The following is an 18,453-nucleotide window of genomic DNA, read 5'->3' as shown; positions in this document are numbered from 1 at the left end:
AAACTTCTGCATCCCACTGTATCAGTATATTTTGTCATTAGTATAATATGAAATAAATTCTACATGTGTCAAGTCGTGTGCCAACATTTGCTGTGTAGTAGAACTGAGACATTAGTCATTATAAACATTTATTTAAAATAATATTAAAAGTCTCAAACAGAAAAACATTAAACACAAATATATAAAATATAAGAATTTACAGAGAGACAGGAATAAAAAGGACCAGCTGCTCTCCAGAGCAGGAACAAGGCTGAGGAGGAAATGCTCCATTGGAGACTGGTGTGGCCTCTTCAGGGACTCCAGGATGGCCAGCTCCACCGCCGATGGACCGTCCTGGGACCCGTCCCTCATCTGCCTCGGAGCCGTCCTCCTCTGTGGGCCTGTAAAACAGCACAAAACACAAAGAAATGAGAAGGCTGCTACTAGATTTTAATTTCAACATTGAAAAAAAAAAAACAATAACAGGATATAATCAGATTGGTTGTAGATATTTAGTAAAGGTGATCACAAGGGAATCCCACCGACTAAAAAGGTATCAGTGCTTGCTGTACATATCTGTGGGTGCAGCAGCAGGAGCTCAGGGACTGGGGATGCTCTGCTGCAGAATCAGTTGGTTCTATCAATACAGTATTAAATGTTAACAGGTTGGATATAATAATCGTAGAGTAGACAGTGGTCCCTCATTTATTGCAGGGGTTCTCAGAATAACTAGCCCCTGGTCACAGTTCTCACAATTGATTCTCAAAGTGCAAACCTTTGTAGATTGCAAAACGTAAAAGTATTATTATGCTGCGGTTTGTCTTCATCTGCCCGCCACTTTCGTGCGCCTTTTTCCCTCACGGTGCAGGTGTCTATTTCCGAATGAGGCTCATAGTTATGGGTGTTTTTGTGCTGTTTTTTCTATTGGACGCGATGGTTATCAAAACCAAACGTGATAAATTTGGCAAGCGCAGGAGACACGACACGGAGGAGATTTGTCAATCAGGCTGCAGAATGCAATGCTGTACTGTGCAATAAAAAATCAGCGAAAAAGCAAAGCAGTGACGGATGAACAGCGGGACCACTGTGTGCTGTTTATTAATAAACAATAAAATATATTCCTAAATGACAACATGCATAAAAGCAGAACGGTATTTGTACGTCAGTGGGAAAATAGCGGTGGCTTGCTAGCTTTTGTGCGGCTTCCCCGGGTCAGTGAAAACTTTCAAAAGAGAAATGAATGAACTTACCAGGTTGCCCGATCTCTTCACATATCTTCCTCCAAGCTCGGTCCTTTTTATTCCTGTCTCGGTACTGAAAGCAGCTGGTGGTGTACAGCTCCGAGTTGTTTGCTACCGCATTGATTAGCCTTCCCCTCCATTGAAGTATGAAAGGCTTTGGCTGGATCTGCCCCTTTGACCTAGGTAACAGCCACGTCACCAGGCTCCTGATTGGTTGTCGCGGCGCGATTTGACGCTGGAGTTCAGATTTTTCCAACTCGAGCGGTAGACACGAAACGCGCGTATGCACAAAATGCAACACAAAAACTCACGCGCGTGGTTTTATTCGCGAGTCAAACGCGCCAGACGCGCTACACTGACGCGCGTTTCACGCGTTTTGGCGTTTTCGCGACGCAAATCTGCTTCCGAATTTTCGCGGGACCCGCAATCGCGCCTTTCCATTGACTTTACATGTAAACCTGACGCTCTATTCGCGTCCATCGCGTTCGGTGTGAACACACCGTAAGACTCTCTAAAAAATCAGCATTGCTGTTCGGCTTTTTATTTATCCATTTGTTGATTCAATCGAAGAGCAAGTAACGCAACCAAGTGATCAGTTTGATATCAATCTTTTGTGATACACCGTCATATTTACATTATTAGTTCAGTATGAATGATTTGCTTTGGTACCTGGTCAAACTTAAGCTCTCCTCTGTCTGCAGCAAACTCGCAGGCAGCAGCTTCTCCCCCTTCGCTCACATGGGTGCTGTGCTCAGTCGCCTAGTGCCTGAGCTCGGATCATACCAAAATTAGGGGGAATTTACGACGGTGCGCTCTGTGCTTCGTGTGTTGTTCTTGTTTTATACAGTTGTCAGTCAGGCATCTAACTAACAAATTACACTCCAAAAGACCCCATGCTTCTGAAAAAATGACCCGGGCTTAAGCCCAGTAAGCCACCCCCCCCCCCGCTCCGCTGATGGTTGACTCCAAATCTCCCGAACACTATGTCGATTTGAGAACGCAGGACCGAAACAGCGAGACCAAGACAAGACCAAGACCAAAGTCCGTCGAGACCAAGACCGAGACCAAGACAAAAGTCCGTCGAGACCAAGACGAGACCAAGACCACGTAAAAGTGGTCTTGAGACCGGTCTCGAGACATCCAACTCTACCTTTGAGCAAGTGATGGGTCGTTCGCGAACGAAATGGCTCTTAGAGCCGGCTCTTTGACGTGAACGACGCGAGCCGGCTCCTTATCGCGAGCCGTCACGTGGTTTTTTTTTTTTTTTCTCTCAGCCTCTCTCTCGCACTTTTTTTCCGCTTCACTCTGCACGCGAGCCTTGTGCTTTACGCTGGGCAGAGGGGGGAGGGGCGGTAGTTACACTCAGTAGCACAGGAACAGAGCCAGAGAGAGAGAAAGAGAGGCAGGGACAACAACATTAGAAAGGTATAGTAATCATCCACAACTATTTTCGGTTGCAGATGATAAAGGATTGAGAAAGTTTATTCATGCAGGTCCATATGACAGAGAATATGCATGTTCTTTTAGTTTTCATATTATTATAATTTATATTTAATTGTGTTGTGGTTTGCAGTGTTTTGTGTTCTTTTCACTTTAAATTTGTGAAAGGAAAAAGCTGAAAATGTAAATAGTTAAAACTTGAAATGTGAATAGTTGATTTTTGTATTAGATGATTTATTTATTACATTTTATGTGGAGTGAATAAATAAAAGTATATTTACGGTGGCCCCTAGAGACAAAGCACATACAAACTTCAAATCACGTACGAACTCTGAAGCATGTACAAACTCCAAAACACGTAAAAACACGTACAAACTCCAAAACACGTAAAAACTCCAAAACACGTAAAAACACGTACAAACTCCGAAGCACGTAAAAACTCAGAAGCATATAAAGACTCAGAAGCACATAAAAACTCAAAACACGTACAAAAGAACAACAGAAGTGCTCCAGGATGCTGGGCGCAGTGTTGAGCCTTTGTTATCTTGTGGCTACACAAGCCAGCAAGTACCAATGACCGGATTTGGTGTGTGGTAATAACAGGTAAATGAACTTTTTTTTAAAATTATTTGAATATATATATGAGTGCCTGTGTATAAATACACAAACAATACACACATGCTTTCAATTGTGTAATTTAAGTGATCTAGTAGCTCTGCTTTGGAAGTTCAGTTCATGCTAGAAATGTGTTTTGGAGTTTGTACGTGTTTTGTCTCTAGGGGCCACCGCATATATTTATATATAAACATATATAAATAAAACCACTTGTTTTTACGTTAGTAATTCCTTTTGTGCATAATTTTATATTATTGTTAATAATAAATTAATTAAAGCAACAAAACAACCTGAAGAGCCGGTTCGGAGCCGAAAGTGCCGGCTCTTTTTAGTGAGCCGAACCGAAAGAGCCGGATCTCTAAAAAGAGCCGGAAATCCCATCACTACTTTGAGTGTCAGATTTAGGCAGATTTGATTGCTTCCGTTTCATGATGACAGATTTAAGTGAACTCCTCTGTCTCCATTCCCAGACTTCTACTTTTGAATAAACTTTCCTTTAACTTGCTCCGAGTGCTCTTTTGTCTGCATGGTGTAACTGCAGCCTGGCATGCTGAATAACCAGTGAGTGGACCTTCCAGAAATATGTGATTTTGGCTGTTGAAGTAGGTCAGTCACCTTTGAAGGGCTGAATATTTATTTCATTGACCAATAATAAAAAGACTGTTATTATATTTTTAACATTATATGATTATATTCACAGTGATGCTTTGAGGAAGACTGCACTGTTTGTCCCAGAATAATCAAACTGCCATGAAATACATTCACTAATTTACTATTTGGAACTAACACACTATTAGTACATCTCAGAGACACCTTCTTTCTCACATTAAGAGTAACAGATTACATCTCTTACTGTGTCCGACCAAACAACTGCTGTGGAAAGTCAGTTATTAGCAGTTTTTTAACTATACCCGTAAATGAACGTTTGACTGAATGCTGATGAGTGAATACTGAGAAGTTAGGAGGAAATGTTTTCAAATTTTCCTCCAGAGAATCTGATTAAAATGTTTTTTGTGAGCAAGAATCAGTTTGATCAGTGACCTTTTTTCAGCCAGAAACCTTTAAGGTCACACATCCGCTTTAATATTATAATTTGCTGTTCTTTTTTTTAATACACCTTTGTAGAGAAGAAAAACATCTGGATGTCCTGATGCCAGATGCTTTTCTTTCCAAGCTCCTTACAGTGGCTTGCAAAAGTGTTTCGGCCCCCTTAAACTCTTCCACATTTTGTCACATTACAGCCGCAAACATGAATCAATTTTATTGGAATTTCACGTGAAAGACCAACACAAAGTGGTAAACATGTGAGAAGTGGAACAAAAATCATACATGATTCCAAACATCCACTAAAATTAAAGATTAAAATCAAAAATTCTAAAATTCACAGATCTGGTTCATTTTCTCACAGCACAAATTATATATAAAGCAATAAATAACCTGCTTCCTGACAATATTCTAAAAATGTTTTCTAAAAGGGAACGGGGATACAATTTGAGGGGGGAATTAAATTTAAAACATCCTCGTATCCGTACAACATTAAAAAGTTTTTGCATCTCTGTGTGTGGAGTGAAGCTGTGGAACAGACTAAGTAAAGATATGAAGCAATGTCCGAGAATGGCGCAGTTTAAAAAGCGGTTTAAGGATATGGTTTTTACAGGGTACAGGGAAAAGGTAGAGATTTGATAGGGTGTTCTTGTCTAATATTTTCATGTGTGTGCAGGTGCACGGGTATGTTGGTATGGGTTGTGTATCCTTGAGGTGTTAATGGGGTTATTGAAAATGTGTATATGTGCGTATGTGTGTATACATATGTATGGATAGATAGAAACATATATGTATATATATTAAAAAAATAAATAAATACACATGACATATAATGTAATTGGAAGGAGGTATTTCTGTAGTCTATTGATACTAGATAGTGGAAAAGGGGTGGGATTAAATAAGCTTATGCTTATTATGAGTTGTGGTTGCTCGTTTTCCTTTTGTTTTGCTTTGTTCATTTGTCTCTTTTAATTCTATTTTGTTGTACTTTTTCAACATGTTCAAAATAAAGATTCAATCAATCAAAACATTTTTTACAAATAAATAACTGTAAAGTGCGGTGTAAGTAATATTAGATTAGTATATTATTAGATAATTAATAATTAATATTACTAATAATTATTATTAATAATATTAGAGTAAGTAATATTATAGAGTAATAACCTGCAGTTCAAAAAAGCTCCCCTCCGACAGCCAAACCCATCTGTTCTCTGATTGGATTGTTACATTTGTGATTGACATGACATTGACCAATCAGATGAAAGGAAGAAAAATAGGGTCAAAATTCGTACTTGTAACTTGCAGAGATTCACACGGGTTTTTTTTTTTGGCTAAGTCCACATACAAATCTTTTTTACACACACACACAAATTCTTTTTACACATACAAAAGTACAAGTACAAAACATTTCTAACCACATTTTGAGCCCACAAAGCTGTACGTGAGCTCCACTGCAGTGGCTCGTGCACCGCTGCGTTCACGGCGTTTGCTGTAAATTATACAGCATTGACATATGTATGTAAAATGTTTACTGAAGTTAGTGAAACAGTGTTTGTAAGGACTATAAGGTCCATAATTACTGAGGCAGTTGGGCTGTTTTGCAATCTTGGCTCAGTACACACACACACACACACACACACTCCATTTTTATCTGTATCTAACATTTCCGAGCAGCATGTCTTCATTATCTGTGTGTCTGCACTCTGCAAACACTCTGATTTCTGTGGTTTCAGATCCATTTCTCTCTCAAGGGAAATAAAGGGATTACACGGCCGTCTTTTCCTGTTTCATATGTTAGGCTATGGCTGTTTCCCAATTCAGGGTCTGCAGCCTTAAAGGCCGCATTTTAAGGCCGATTACGTCACAGCGACGCGACGAAGGCTGTCCCACTTCGAAGGCTGCTCGAAATCCGGCCCTCAAATGCGTCCTTCATTTCCCTGAATTTTAAGGATGTGGCGGTGTAGACTTCGTGGCCCAACATATCCCAGAATGCATAGCGCATCAGTGGGTGTGGATAATTTTGGCAGAAAAAAATGGCGGATGAGGGGCGCCCGAAGAGTAAACTTTAAGGCTTTGTGAACTAGGGGGGTTAAGAAAGATATAGATTCACTAAAAATGTCGCTTTTAGTTATTATAATGTTAAATTATTATATTTTAATTTATTTACGTTATTTTACTTTATTCAGAATTAACCTGGCGGTTAACTTTCTTTTCTAGATTTTGGGGGGTTAAAATTAAGCACACCAGTGATTAAACAGCTCATGTACTCTTTATTAAGCAGCACCTTAATAAAAGAAAGTGCTGATATTGAAAGAACAGAACTACAAAACAAAGTGGTCATGTCTCCATGTTACACTCTCACATAGCATTAAAACACATTTTCAAACACATTTATTTAAAGTTGAAAAATATACATAGGAATGTGTAACAAGATTTGGTAGAACGTAACAGTGCTTCTGAGCGAACTTGCATAACTTTGATGATTTCATTGCAATGAACCTACTCCTCACCTTCCTCATCTCCCTCCCCATCAACAGAGTCAACTCCAACCTCTTCATAATCCTTCTCTAGAGCTGCCATGTCCTCTCTAGCCTCAGAAAACTCACCCTCCTCCATTCCCTCACCCACATACCAGTGAACAAATGCACGCTTGGCGTACATCAAGCCCAGGCCTCAGCGATGGCGGTGGTGTTGCTCAGCATACACACAGCCCTCTGGACCTTGGCCAGGTCTCCACCAGGAAATGTGGATTTGAAGGGACATTAGTGGAAGTTCAGTGTAAAATGCTGGTAGAAAGAATAGCTGTAAGTGTAGCAGGTAAAACAGGTAAAGCGAAGCAGAGGAAGGAATTGCAGTTAGCAGTTGCTAAGTTGTGGCTGGAGCAGGCTCAGAAGAGGAGAGAAGAGCAGAATGTTAGCAGAAAGTAGAGCCAGAGAAGAGCGTGAGAGAGCAGAGGCAGAGGTGGAGGAGAGACTATAGGCTGAGTCAGCATTGAGTCCAAGACAGACTAGGCAGGGTAGGAAACAGAAAGTAAAGTTAGTGAACACAAACGTTACAACTACATATCCATCCCTGACACAACACAAAAAAAAACATATGGTTTTTCTGTAACAGAGTGTGAAGGGCTCTGCTGGGCACACTGGGCTGTCCGCTGGTTAGCAATGTTAATCCAGGTTTTCTCATGCACCTTCACAAGGGAGGCGTTGGCAGCATCTGACCAATCAAAAAAAGGGAAATTCACAGATAATATGACTTGTCTTGATGCCTAATAGTGATGGGATTTCCGGCTCTTTTTAGAGATCCGGCTCTTTCGGTTCGGCTCACTAAAAAGAGCCGGCTCTTTCGGCTCCGAACCGGCTCTTCAGGTTGTTTTGTTGCTTTAATTAATTTATTATTAACAATAATATAAAATTATGCACAAAAGGAATTACTAACGTAAAAACAAGTGGTTTTATTTATATATGTTTATATATAAATATATGCGGTGGCCCCTAGAGACAAAACACGTACAAACTCCAAAACACATTTCTAGCATGAACTGAACTTCCAAAGCAGAGCTACTAGATCACTTAAATTACACAATTGAAAGCATGTGTGTATTGTTTGTATATTTATACACAGGCACTCATATATATATTCAAATAATTTTAAAAAAAGTTCATTTACCTGTTATTACCACACACCAAATCCGGTCGTTGGTACTTGCTGGCTTGTGTAGCCACAAGATAACAAAGGCTCAACACTGCGCCCAGCATCCTGGAGCACTTCTGTTGTTCTTTTGTACGTGTTTTGAGTTTTTATGTGCTTCTGAGTTTTTATATGCTTCTGAGTTTTTACGTGCTTCGGAGTTTGTACGTGTTTTTATGTGTTTTTGGAGTTTTTACGTGTTTTGGAGTTTGTACGTGTTTTTACGTGTTTTGGAGTTTGTACATGCTTCAGAGTTCGTACGTGATTTGAAGTTTGTATGTGCTTTGTCTCTAGGGGCCACCGTAAATATACTTTTATTTATTCACTCCACATAAAATGTAATAAATAAATCATATAATACAAAAATCAACTATTCACATTTCAACTTTGAAGGATATAAAAAAAACAACAACAGCAATAGAATAATATTAAACACAAAGTGAACCCGTCTTCCTTCATTAAATAGGTTCTTTTAGATGTTAAGGAGGAATTGACTTAACCAGGCTGGCGGAGAATGAAGACAACCGGACACCTGCTGCAGATGGGGAATCAGTGAACTTTTATTGAGACAGAGACAAGCTCTCAACACAGCTCACATCAGGAGATTCCTAATATTTGCTGTGAGGATGGGTATATATTCTCTAAAACTTACAGGAGGGGGTTGTGAGGAAAGTGCTGCATTAGCAGAAAAACAACTCCATAAAAGGAAAGCGGCCTTGGGTGTTCTAGTCTCTTCGCTTGCAGATATCTTGCACCTGCAGAATGAGGCGATCGCTTCTTATCGCTCTCAAGGCCAAAGTCGTGAGCACATTTTTATTACACAGTTGCACAGTAACTTTAAAGCTGAACAATATTTAAAGCTGAATAATGTTTGATCAGATTATATTTTCTTCAAATCCCCCTTTTGACCCATCTTAAATGGGTCAACACACAAAAATAAGTAACATTCAAAGGAACACAGAGACGTGTCGAAGCCTGGCTCGAAAAACTCCTCGGGTCTTATCATTTGTCTTTATCTGTCATTGCAGATGAGGAGAAAAGAGTCCAGGCACCACCCTGCCCAGGGGTCGGCTGCAAGCAGTCTCGGTTCCCGACGAAAGCAGTAACAGCTGTCCTGCACACACGGATACAACGAGTTAGTGCAACCAGGGTAGTGACACAAAATTAACAGTTCCTGTAACCCAGCAACCAAAAAACATAAGTAATGATAAAAATGTGGAGAGTACAGAGTATACTATAATAATGAGAGATATAAACGTGAAAATGTGAAAGAATAAATCTACCGTAAAATAAACTCAGAACGGTAACTGCTAAGGACATTCAAAAGTGAATATGGTAAAACGTGAGGAAGGGGTGTGGAAAAAAACAATTTATATCCAGTGGTGGGAGTACACATTCGCTCAGGCTTAAGTCCGGAGACCCTGAGAACATCGCTTAACCCTCACAACCCGACCAGACACAGTTCAACCAGATATATCCTTCAAGAGGAAGTGGGTGAGGGAAACAATCAATAACAAGCCTAATACAAAACACCACAGAGAAACAACCATTCTAGAAGCATTTAAACAAGAGAAAGACGATAATGTTCGTCACCCTCACGATCAGAGTTTTCATCATCCGTTGGCGAGGAGGTAACCGTGTCTCATTTCTTTCTAAATGGATCGGGCGTGGGCAAAACTGGAGAGGAAGTGGTGGGCAAGACCCTAGGGGCTACAATTGTCAGATTGGGACTGTCAGAAGGGGGCGAAGCTTTTGAACTTGAAGGTGTCAGAAGTGTCGGGGGCCCTTCACAGATCAGGATTATGCCAATGGGAATGAGACCCAGGGCCAGGAAGCAAACAAAGACGCAACATATTTGCCTGCCTGTCATTTCAGGGGGAAAGGGCCAAGACATGTTTACTTAGCTTGGATGTCTTCTAATAGAGGATGATGGGGCAGAGAAAGGTGGTCCAGTTCCCCCCACCTCGCCAAGGGCGTGTTCTAGGAGTTAAAGAGCAACAACCTGCAATCTGTACCAAAAAATCTTCATAGTCCCACCGGAAAATCATAAGAGTAATAAACGATTCAGCTCAACAGACAAGTATCATGTTCAGGTTTCTCCAATCATTAAATCACTATTATTGCCACAATTAGCTTTATTCACCCTTTGGGCAATGTTATTCCAAGAGAGAGAGAGAGAGAGAGAGAGAGAGAGAGAGAGAGAGAGAGAGAGAGAGAGCGAGAGAGAGAGAGCGAGAGCGAGAGCCCCTAATGGCCAGTTAGTGGGCTCTAGGTCAAACTGTCCCCAAATTTGTTATTTGTTATTATTACTTGTTTTCATGTCACTTGTCTGTTTTCTACTGCACGCCTCTCACCAAAGCAAAGCAAACATTAGCAGCACATTGACCGTAGTCAGGCATCCTCATTCCATAGGTGCTATAAAACATTTCCTGTAAAAGAATCACAGTTTTCAAGACAGGGTGTGTCTCCCCCAACACTCTCACCAGAATACAGTGTAATAGCATCCCCAACTCCTAACCCATAAACACCGTTTCTTCACACATCCGCCCAGAAATCCTGTAATAGAAAAACATTAAAACTGTAACCCTGTAGGGAAGAAAATGTAAATGGTAACGCTGCGCAGTTACCTCTGTAAGCAACACAAGACACAAAAATGGCATTTACAGGTTCACTCATCCTCGAATATTTTGTCATCCTTCTACTCCTGTAAAAGAAACCCACATAAATTTATCCACCCTTTTATCCTATCTAGGTGGAGGTGGTTAACCTTGAGTCATGGTCAAGTCTTGTCATCTTTTACCAGTCAGTCCGTTTGTTTTTATTCCCAGTCTTTCATCCATTCATCCGTTCTTTGCTGATAGTGAAACCTGTCGTCGCATCTAGTTTCCACACTCAGCAAAATGACGTCATCTCAAAAAGAAACAAGAACTTGAGTTTGGATTACCTCGCTGAATCCTTTTTTAAACAGGGACTCTCGTTTCTAATTGTCCCCACAAGTGTTTCCTCCAGAACCCATTTCAATGCGGAGAAACTCACTTACAACAATTTTCTCGCCGACGTGTAATGCTTGTAATTTCCGATGTGCAGATCTGCTTAAAGAAAAGATTCACAAACAAAAATCAGTAAATATAAAACAAAATAAAATGAAAAATAACAAAAACAAAATGCAGACGCCCGGGTCTTAGGACTTGTCACTGAATATTCTTCCCATCAATAAAAATACCAACCTAAACCTACACAGAGTCAAATCAACACCACCTCAACCTTTTCATATTCATAAACCTATATGTTTTGCGTTCGTGAAACAAAATTGAACCATTAAGTAAGTTGAGCTCTTGAAATGTTTTAATTCTCTTAATTCTGCCAGTTTATTTCAACACTTATTCAATGACTTTTATTCAACTGCTACTTGGTCACTCGACTTTTACCTGTTCAAATTGCCTAGGGTTCAACAAAGTCTAGATCCCCGTTATCATGAAACTTGAACGGTGTACGATGATTTACTTACAGTAATTTAGAATCATCACTCAACCTAGCTCTACTACTGGCACTGCGTGACTTTTCTCACACTGGAAACCAGAATTTAGTACAGAACTTTAATGCCTCAGGCAATCGCGTTCAAGGGCTGCCCCCCCTTCTCTTCTTCTTTGTCCGTGTGTTCCTCCTTTATTAAATCTCCATCACAATGACGTGGCGCTCTGAAATAAAACTCACACTGTTAATTCCTCGTTTTCACTCTGCACCACTGCTCAGAGTGTTTTCTTTTCTTTTTAGTGTAGAGTAAACAATTAAGTCGAGGCCTTAAGCCCCAGATATCTCGCACGGGCATCATTTTCATAACCAAACCGCTCCGGACTCTGCTCCCCAGACCACACAAATGCCCTCTGGGCTTATTATTATAGCAAATTCTGTATTTGACTTTGTTGTGTGCAGCATTGAGCCTTTGTCAGTAAAGCATTCTTCATTGCAGCAGCTGGAGCATTGTGTGTCACTTCTTAGTAAATTAAATCAACATTTTGATTTTAGTGCATGGGTATGTATCAGTTTTTACTCCCTCAACAAGTGCATAAGTGTTCATGTGTGTGTTTCCCTTCATTCTAAGTAGGCGCATGCAGAAGTGTGTGTTCGTGTGTTGGTATATGTTTGTGTTCATCACCTTCCTGTTCTGTAGTTTAGGTAAACCAGCGGCCTGACGCATGGCCTAGGGTCCTCCCCTCCTCTTTGGGTCTGTTTATGTTGTCCTTACTTTGCTCCACGGCCTTCTGCAGCTCTGCTGTTCGGCTCTTCTCAGAGGTCAGCATCCTTCTGCTCACCGTCCCTTTTCCTCCGGGCTTAATGCGCGTCTCGTCACAGCTCTGTCAGCTGACGCAGCCTGGGAATTTCCCCCGTGTAGTGAAACGGGCTTTAGGTTTAGTGCTCTCCGTCTCTGCTGCATGAGATCACTCTTTTGCAGCACTGTTGACATCCTCAAGTTGTTGTTGTGAGTCCAGCTGCTGTGGCCTTCAGGGGTCAAAGGGTCAAAGATGGTCGCGGAGAGGGCAACGATGGTAGAGGGGAGGGTAGGAGTCCAGGTCAGCTTCGGCTCTCAGAAAAAACAAAAACAAAACAAAACAGGCGAACAGGAAAATGATGTTGTGTTGGCTGTGCTGTGTTGGCTGTGTTATCCCGAGAGGGGAGAAACAACGAGATCTCGTCTCCCCCCTTTTTTGTTTTTGTTTTTTTTTTTTTTTTTTTTTCACCATATAATCAACTCATAACCCCTCAAGTTGACAGGACAACACAGGTACGTGTTAAAATTCTTAAGATCCTGTTTAGAAACCTAAAAAGGAATTTCCTATCATTCAGTAGTCATTTGTCTTAAACAATCAACAAAAACATGTCCCAAGTCGACCCTTTTAACCACTAAATTTGTCGTGTCCTCACTTAATCCTCAGACCAGTGTCTTTGTCTTTTGACGTTACGTTGTTGTCCTGCAACCCAAAGCGTTTAATTGTCAGTAATGTATAAACTATATCATTTAAAAACAGGTGTATGTTAAGTGTCGCTACTTTAACCTTGCATGTACGTGCACATGTATGTAAGCTGTTTCTTCATTGCATGTATGGGTGCGTCTGTATATGGGTTACTTTAACTTTTTCTCAAACGAGGCATTTCTCTAACACGCACATGTGTCTGTTCCTCACCCTTCTCATATCTTTCTCTGGTTGTGTGTGGTTTTATTTGTCTCAGTGATTTACCAGGAACATCTTTTCCTTTTCTCCATGTCTTCCGCCAGAGGTTAACACTGGTGAGATTCAGGGACACAGCACCCAGAGCAGTTCAGCGAGAAAAACCTGCCTCAAACTACATTCTCTCTTTTTTGTTTTACCGGGAGGGGTGAGGACAACTCTGGTGTCCAGCCGTGAATTTTAGCCAAAGCTTGGCCTGTCTTCTGCTGCCGTACTCAGGCTTCCAGGTTAAGAAAAAACACCTGTATGAAGACACTAAACATACATTTAGTATTTGTATAAACATAACTGCCTAAATCATTGAACTCTTGAGGAGGGTGTATTTCAGAATCAGAATCAAAATCAAAAACTTTATTGTCATTGTCATGAGACCGACGACATTAAGAATGGTCCCCGATCATTGCATCATCCCTAGTAATATCAAATATAAAAAACAATAAAATTCAATCAATAAAATAGATAGAATACTTAAAATACTAAGTATTCCCACCGTCATGCTTCAGACCGTGCATAGATTAACACAAGAGTGGCATGGTGGACATTTTTGTAGTATTCAGATGTGTTATTGCAGTTGGATAACAGCTGTGTTTGAGTCTATTAGTCCTTGCTCTGATTGCCCTGTACCGTCTGCCTTAGGGCAACAGTTCGAACAGGGAGTGGCCAGGATGTGAGGTGTCTTTTATGATGTTTTGGGCCTTTTTAAAACAGTGGGCGTTGTTTGACTCTTTACTAACTTTAAAACCCCACCATAACAATTTCTCACTGACAAACTTCTATGCATCCATTTAAACATGCGAAGCCAGCACAAAATCACACACATACCCCTACAGCAAAGCTTTAACATAACCACAATGCAACTCCTCCCTTAAACGGGAGAAATCACCCTGAATCAACCAACTCTATATAAAACGTCAAACAAAGATAAACCACAAACATTTCTACACTTCTGTGTCTTCCACGCAGCACAATAGGCAGAAAAACACCGATTACTCACAGTCTACAACAAAAGAAAAACCTGCTCTTTTCACAACTCTCACAGCTAAAGTCAAAACTCTTACCCAGTGCCTCTGAAATAATAAAAAAATCACCAAATACTCGATTACTCTTTTCACTCGCTCCCTCTCACTCCCTTCTTCCTCATACAGCATACACGCTCGCTCCCGCGGACCCGCTCGGCCCCGCGGGCTCACTCGGCCCCCACCTTTTTCCTCTCACAGAGACAGAGAGAGAGACCCTTTTCCTTTTTTTTTTTATTTCTCCAGCACACATACACACACAGAATCCCAACTGAGAGAAAGAGGGAGAGAAGAGAAAAGAGTTGTAGAGAGGAAGTTTTTTAGCAGGAGTTTCAGATCTAACAGATTTATACAACTTATTTACACACACCGGTAATTTATGTTCTATTTATTGATTTTAAAGGAGAATTTGGGCCAGCTGGGTTTCTGCCTCTGTTAGGCACTAACAGCTGGGGCGCTGCTTTAAAGGTGAGTCAGCACTGAAATATCCCTTCAGGTGTTACCAGGCTTCTACCAAACCGGAGTCTGGCGGGTAACCTTGCCTAGAGCTTCCTGATAGGGGTGCTAGTTGGTTGTCACCTTGTTCACACGTCTCATTCACACTTCATACATTACCTGCAGTCACTCATTACCCTCCTTATGTATGTAATAAATGTGTAAAAAAATTCTATGTGTGGTGTATTATTTTAACCAAAAGAGGAACCTAGTTCCTTTAATTGTGTAATCTGTGAACAACGGAGAACCAAACTGTCCTGCCCAGTGTTCCACAGCAAGCATTCAGCGTGTATTTATGTGTGTCCAATATCAAACAGAACATCAAAACATTTAAAACACTAAAATCATCGGGGTTTTAAGAAGAGATCCGTTTTCTCCTATTGATCAAAGGGACCCCTCCTTTGGACTCCAACCAGTACTTCTCCTTTTTAAGTTTTAGAGGATCTTTTCTAATAAAGTCCTCTGGGCCTTCCTAACCCTTCTGTAGTTTAGAGAATATTACTAAAAAATATTCTCAAGGCCTTTAACCTTTTAATTTGTTTAGAAAGGCGTTACTAATAAACCCTTTCAAGGTCCCAGACCTGCACTGAGGTATTTATCCGACACCGGAGAGCAACCCGTCGGCTGCAACCGTGGTCAGACCTCAGTTCACTCTTATCTTTATTCACTTATTCACTTATTTCTTATTCACTTATCTCTTATTCACTTGTCTGATTCTCAACAAGCCTTAAGTAAGCCAGACAATTTTGGTTATGAATTACTAGGAGTTTGGACACTAAGTATTTTTATAATGTTCAATATAGCAGAAATAAAAGGTCTGCTTACCTTGTTTTTGTGTGCACACAGCTTTTGTCCAAACTCCGTTCATTCAGACCACGGCCGATTTCCTCCCATCCGTTCCAGTTGACCTGGAGCGCATCCTGTTCCGTGACGCCAATTGAAGGATATAAAAAAAACAACAACAGCAATAGAATAATATTAAACACAAAGTGAACCCGTCTTCCTTCATTAAATAGGTTCTTTTAGATGTTAAGGAGGAATTGACTTAACCAGGCTGGCGGAGAATGAAGACAACCGGACACCTGCTGCAGATGGGGAATCAGTGAACTTTTATTGAGACAGAGACAAGCTCTCAACACAGCTCACATCAGGAGATTCCTAATATTTGCTGTGAGGATGGGTATATATTCTCTAAAACTTACAGGAGGGGGTTGTGAGGAAAGTGCTGCATTAGCAGAAAAACAACTCCATAAAAGGAAAGCGGCCTTGGGTGTTCTAGTCTCTTCGCTTGCAGATATCTTGCACCTGCAGAATGAGGCGATCGCTTCTTATCGCTCTCAAGGCCAAAGTCGTGAGCACATTTTTATTACACAGTTGCACAGTAACTTTAAAGCTGAACAATATTTAAAGCTGAATAATGTTTGATCAGATTATATTTTCTTCAACTTTTAACTATTTAAATTTTCAGCTTTTTCCTTTCACAAATTTAAAGTGAAAAGAACACAAAACACTGCAAACCACAACACAATTAAATATAAATTATAATATGAAAACTAAAAGAACATGCATATTCTCTGTCATATGGACCTGCATGAATAAACTTTCTCAATCCTTTATCATCTGCAACCGAAAATAGTTGTGGATGATTACTATACCTTTCTAATGTTGTTGTCCCTGCCTCTCTTTCTCTCTCTCTGGCTCTGTTCCTGTGCTACTGAGTGTAACTACCGCCCCTCCCCCCTCTGCCCAGCGTAAAGCACAAGGCTCGTGTGCAGAGTGAAGCGGAAAAAAAGTGCGAGAGAGAGGCTGAGAGAAAGAAAAAAAAAAAAAAAAACCCACGTGACGGCTCGCGATAAGGAGCCGGCTCGCGTCGTTCACTTCAAAGAGCCGGCTCTAAGAGCCATTTCGTTCGCGAACGACCCATCACTAATGCCTAAAATGTTTTTATGCTTGATTCAATTTAGCTGTTAAGTGTCTTTTACTCTGCTGGTGCCGGTTAGGTTCCAGATTAGAGATCAGCAGGTATGAAATCACGACGTACTGACCAATCAATCCTCCAGAAAATAGTGTCACTATTCCTGGAAGATCCCTTTGACTTCTGTTGGGGGAGGAGAGGGTCTAAAGTTTCATTTTTGTCTAATGTCTTTGTGTTTCACTAATGAGCATCAGTAAGAAAAAAACGTGTTCTTAGATGCAACTTTTCTCCTTTGATGTTTTTTTGTTGTCAGCAAACAACCACACGATCTGCGTTAATTCACTAACGGAGATTTGCCGCGTGGCGTTAACGTCATTTTAATGAGATTAACGCTGACAGCACTAGTTTTAATATTTAATATATTTAAGGATTTAATTTTGAAATCTTTTTTTCATTTATGTATTTATTTTATTGTTATTTAACTTTCTTTGTCTGTTTATGTTTTTTTTTACTTTTATCTCAGTTTTTGTGATGGAAAGCACTTTGTTCAACCATGTTGGTTTTAACGTACTCTATAAATAAAGTTGGATTGGATTGGACTAATATGATGAAAGCAAGCCCAAGCCTGAAATCGACTCCTGATCTTTGATCCGTCCTCACCTGGTCGTGAACGCGATGGTCAGCCAGGTATCCAGTTTACCTTTGAGTGTCAGATTTAGGCAGATTTGATTGCTTCCGTTTCATAGTGACAGATTTAAGTGAACTCCTCTGTCTCCATTCCCAGACTTCTACTTTTGAATAAACTTTCCTTTAACTTGCTCCGAGTGCTCTTTTGTCTGCATGGTGTAACTGCAGCCTGGCATGCTGAATAACCAGTGAGTGGACCTTCCAGAAATATGTGATTTTGGCTGTTGAAGTAGGTCAGTCACCTTTGAATGGCTGAATATTTATGGACTCATCAGTTGACGTTCGTTTGTGGAAGTCTGTTTTCACTCTGATAATAAAGAGGATTTATTTATTTCATTGACCAATAATAAAAAGACTGTTATTATATTTTTAACATTATATGATTATATTCACAGTGATGCTTTGAGGAAGACTGCACTGTTTGTCCCAGAATAATCAAACTGCCATGAAATACATTCACTAATTTATTATTTGGAACTAACACACTATTAGTACATCTCAGAGACACCTTCTTTCTCACATGAAGAGTAACAGATTACATCTCTCACTGTGTCCGACCAAACAACTGCTGTGGAAAGTCAGTTATTAGCAGTAACTACACCCGTAAATGAACGTTTGACTGAATGCTGATAAGTGAATACTGAGAAGTTAGGAGGAAATGTTTGCAAATTTTCCTGCAGAGAATCTGATTAAAATGTTTTTTGTGAGCAAGAATCAGTTTGATCAGTGACCTTTTTTCAGCCAGAAACCTTTAAGGTCACACATCTGCTGTAATATTATAATTTGCTGTGCTTTTTTTAAATACACCTTTATGGAGAAGAAAAACATCTGGATGCCAGAAGTTTTTCTTTCCAAGTTCTTTACAGTGGCTTGCAAAAGTGTTTGGCCCCCTTAAACTTTTCCACATTTTGTCACATTACAGCCGCAAACATGAATCAATTTTATTGGAATTCCACGTGAAAGACCAACACAAAGTGGTAAACATGTGAGAAGTGGAACAAAAATCATACATGATTCCAAACATTTTTTACAAATAAATAACTGTAAAGTGCGGTGTAAGTAATATTAGATTAGTATATTATTAGATAATTAATAATTAATATTAC

This window comes from Aulonocara sp. 'chitande type north' Nkhata Bay, linkage group LG14 (genome assembly GCF_057382095.1).
Source record: "Aulonocara sp. 'chitande type north' Nkhata Bay isolate Kocher_YH1m ecotype deep benthic linkage group LG14, A_spYH_male_GT1.1, whole genome shotgun sequence".
Lineage (NCBI taxonomy): Eukaryota > Metazoa > Chordata > Actinopteri > Cichliformes > Cichlidae > Aulonocara > Aulonocara sp. 'chitande type north' Nkhata Bay.
The sequence above is the reverse complement of the archived record's forward strand: the minus strand, read 5'-3'. Positions refer to the sequence as shown.